Consider the following 4,874-nt stretch of genomic DNA (forward strand, 5'->3'; position numbering starts at 1 on the left):
TTGGTGACTGGCTTTTCCAAGCTAGGAAGAAGTGAGAAGCAAAGAGAGTCCAGAGAGAGACTCTTAACACAGCCTACTTTTCTGTTCACAGTGCACCGGGCCTAGTTTAACCGCAGAGCCATACTTACCCAGGGAGCTGGAAGATTTGGTCTGTATTCAGCAGAACCATGAAGGGAGTGCTCTTAAGGAGAGAGGATGGGGACCAGCAGTTAGCATAATGACCATGTCTCTGGACTCCCATGTAGTGGACTGCAGTTCAAGTCCTGGACCCGGTAGCTTAAACTCATGCCAGGCATGTGTGCATGTGTGCCCAAGATCCCAAGAGGAGAATGGAGAAGGGACTGTGGCATGGCCATCTCCCATGGGAGGTGATTTCTTGCTTTCTGTCTCTCTCTGTCTTTTTGACGAGCACACATGCCATATAGCAAAAACCTCTAAAAAAAAAAAAAAGAAGAAGAAGAAGAGAGGATGAACAAGGGCATTTAGTAGCCTCTGTCTAGTCTACCTATCCCCGGCCACTCTGGTGTCCATGAATATGAGTCTCCATACCTAGTAACCCCTTGCCCCTTGTCTGAGGAAGATCCATTGTCCTTTCTATGTCCAGCCTTCTCTGGGTGCTTCTCATTCTATCAGATATAGCTATGGCCAGCAATGGAGAATCCTAAGGACAATCATCTGAACACCTCCCTTGATATGCATATATCCCCTCTGTGCAAGATTTAGATTGGCAGAAAATAACTGCGAAAAGAAAGAATCTTTAGACAAGAATGGGTCAGAAAAAGACCAGTGAGGCTCAGCATCTCTTGCTAAGATTTCTTTGAGAATAAATGATCACAAAGACTCCCCACCCTGGTAGTGCAGAGCTCTTTGGTTACCCCATAGGATAGCCTTGGTTCTGTTCTTTAGAGCATCTCCCTGGCCTCACCTTGTAGGCCCTACTTTGCACCCTAAAAAGTCCTTCCTCATCTCACATCCTTCATGGCTCACGTGCAGAAGGTGCAGGCTAGCATGCTCTCCGTGGTTAATGCACAGCTTTAGCAGCCTTCTTCTCTAGGTACAGACTTTATAGACCCAGATCACAGCACAGTTTTTGGTAATAACAGGCCTTCAAACTCAATTTGCTTTCATTCTATTCCATGTGAAAGTAACCATCCCCTCAGATCTTTTATAATCAGGATCATAAACTTGCCAGATCCCCCCCTCTGTTACCTGTCTTTCTTCTCGACCTGTTAATTTTCTATATTAATTTCCTAACCTGCTTTAACAAAACATCATGAACTGGGTGACTTAAAACAATAGAATCTGGGGCTGGCAAGTGGCATGGTGGTTAAGGTGACTGGAGTCCCACATGACCAACCATGGTTTGAGTCCTGGACCTGGTGGCTTGGTTTCTCATTCCCCACTCCCCTGCCATCTCTCTCTGTTTGTCTCTGGTCAAATTAAAAAAAAAAAAGATAAATGAATAAAGTTAAATAAATAATTCTTTTAAAAAATGAGTAAAGGATTTAAATAAGATGTTTTTTTTAAAAAAATAGAAACTTACTGTGTTATGTAATTCTCGATGTTACAAGTTCAAAACCAAGGTGTCAGTAGGACCATGTTCCCTCCAAAAACTCTAAGAAAGAATTTGTTTCTTGCTTCTGCTAATTAGCAGAAGTTCTTGGTGTTCCTTCGTTTGTGGCTGCATCTAGTTCCTTCCTTTTTCTTCGTGTGGCTGTCTTTTTTTGTCTCTGTGTCCAAATTTTCTTCTTCTTATAAGGATACCAGTTATACTGGATTTAGAGACTATCCTGATTTTGTATGACCATATCTTCACTTGATCACAAATTGCAAAGGTCCTATTTCTAAATAAGGGCACATTCACAAGTTCCAGACAGACATTAACTAGGGGCACTATTTGATCTAGTATACTCTATTGCTCTTTGTTTCATGGTGGCCTTGGTCTTGAGGAAGCAACACGACTGATATGCTCGTTAAAGCTGGTGCGATTCCTAGAGAACCTCGTGTCTCCTGTTATTTGAGATACAGGAGCAGCTGGCTTTCCTGATCTTGTGAGATTCCAATTTTCTGGACTTTAGATTTAGATTTCAGGTTTCTTAATGAAGCTCCATTCTCCACTATACCTGCTGACAAAGTCATTGACTCTTGGCTGAGTTGATATCTTTCGTATTTTGCTAATCACAGCAAAGAATAGCCAAGACACAGTAACTCTCTGAGTTGTTCAAGGAGGTTTCCTCTGCATAAGGGTCTGGAGTGATTAAGAAAGCTACTTGTCTTCCAAGTTATCCCATGAACAGCTATACCAAAATTTCTAATGCACCAGGGTAACCACATTCTGAGCCTGCAACACCTGGGCCCTCACCACTTGCACCAACTGCTAAATTGATGGTGTGCATTTCAGTTTTTTGCTATGGCAGCACCTCACTTTTAGTACTAGTTTTTTTATTTGTTAGGGTAGGGACCAAGCTGCTTAAATAAAGAGACCCAAGCATGGTGGTTTTGATGACATGGATTTTTTTTTTCTCACTCTTACTGCTGTACAAGGGTAAAAAGCCCAGCTGGCAGGTGGCTGGGTCATTCTTAACTTGTAACTTCCACAGTTGCTCCCGTAAGTTATCACCCTTCCCAGTAAGGACAAACTAAGAGAGTCAGGGAAGCATCTTTGGAGTCAGGATCCAGACTATTATACTTAGGAGCTTCACTCACATCCTGTGGGTCTGTACCTCTTCTCATAAGCACATCTAGCTGCAAGAGGCTGGAAATGTAGTCTTTAGCTGGATGACCATGTGTCCAGCCAGAACATATGTGCAGTTTTACTAATAAGCTGGAAATAGGCAGAAGTGATATTGGGAGACTGGTTTTCAGTTTCCCTCAAATCACAGACTTAGTGAGATGTTGAGCTTCAAGTACAAAATCTCCCTGGCTCTGTGCTGCTAATTCTGTTCTCATATTCTCAAGAAAATTGAGCACCAGAAATGTAAGGTAATTTACCTAAAGTCACAGAATAATGTAGAGGGGGTTGGTGTTCAGATCTCCCATGACACAATCTTAGTCTGTTCATGAATAAAATACTCAAGAATGGGCAATTTTTAAGGAATAGATTTTTTTTTCTTTTGTGGCCTAGATGCATGTGAACTGAGAGAGAGAGAGAGAGAGAGAGAGAGAGAGAGAGAGAGAGAGAGAGAAAGAAGAGAAGAGAAAGCACCTTTCATGGGGGATGGTCACCCTGCAGTGTTCTTTTCCATCTCTCCCTCCTTTCAGGATTTTGGGCATTGAGGCACACATGCTGGTGTGTTTCTCAAGTTACTGAGTTCAGGTCTCAAACCATAGAATCTGCCATGTGGGATTCAGATACCTTAACCATCAGGTCGCAGAGCCAGCCCCAGAATGGAAATTTAATTCTCACAAGTATGAAGGCTGGTAAGTCCAAGATCAAGGCACCAGCATCTGGTCTGATGAGGGTTACTTTCTTCCTACAAGATGGTGCCTTCTTGCTGTTTCCTCACTTGGCAAAACAGATGCAAGGACAAAATCACTAAGGCATTCCTTTCAACCTCTTCTATAAGAGCATTAATCAATTTGTGAAGGTAGATGCCTTATGACTGAATCACTTTCCAAAATATCACACTTTTTTTTTGCTTTATTTATTTACGTTTAATCACTGTACATCTTTACAGCATACAAAATAAATCTTCCCAGCATGAATACACTGCATATTAGTCTATTAAAATATATTACCATATATGTCATCAACAGATAATTTTCCACTTTCGTGTCTGTTTTTCTTCAGCCCTTGATTCCCTCCCTCCCTCCCCCCTCTCCACCCTCCTTCCACAATGTTTCTAGTATCTACAGTTGCTCTCTATGCCTTTATACTTTCTAATCTTTCCCTCTCTGTCACAGAGTGAAGACATTCAGTATATATTAAGTGGAGACATACAGTACTTTTCTTTCATAGTCTGGCTTTCTTCACTCAGCATTAAGTCTTCCATATTCAAAAATCCCACTTCTTAATGGGATCACTTTGGGATTTAAATTTCAACATACAGATTTTTGGGGGACCCACACACTCAACCATGGTACAATCTGACCCTTGTTTCCTTTCCCCACTTCACCACAGGATTAGAAAAATCATACACCATGGGCAAGAGATGCTGATCAGCAAAATAATCAAAATGTCTGTGGCCTGGCTTCTACTCCACTAGCCCCGTGAAATCTCCTAACGTTCCCTGTGGGGTGGCCAGAGCCTATGCCACAAGTTTTCCTTTTCTCCAAAGAATAGGAATTCAGTCTCTCCAGCTACTTGCTATGAATTAAGACTCCTTAATGTAACTATTCTCTAAAATCCAGTTTGCATGTCACTTTCTCCAGGAAACCTTCACATCTATAGAGTTTCTTTGCAATACTACTTTTCAGAATTGCTTTTCCAACATATGTTGGTTCTCTGTTGAGCCCCTTGGTATGCATTCATTCACTATACATCATTGGAGCATACAAAATGAGATTTCTCATCCAGAATACACTGTATATTGGTTCAACCAGGCACATCAACATACGTGTTATCATCAACCAATTAGTTTCCATTTCTTGTTTCCTGTGTATTTTGCTTTTTTTTTTTTTGCCATCCTTGATTCCCTATCTCTCACCCTCTGCCATGTCCACCCTCCTCCTACACTGTCTCTGGAATCTATGGTTGCTTTCTATGCCTCCTCCCCCCCCATTTTATTGATTTGCTAATGAACTTAATCTAAATATTTCCAATAGCAAGCGCAGCTGATATATACATATCCATGAACACAAGTCTGACTTTAGGCATAAACCTCAGTGAGTAGAATGAACATACTATAAACTAGCACCTAACTGGGGATATATAG

Source organism: Tupaia chinensis, unplaced genomic scaffold (assembly GCF_000334495.1).
Source record: "Tupaia chinensis unplaced genomic scaffold, TupChi_1.0 Scaffold000146_1, whole genome shotgun sequence".
NCBI lineage: Eukaryota > Metazoa > Chordata > Mammalia > Scandentia > Tupaiidae > Tupaia > Tupaia belangeri.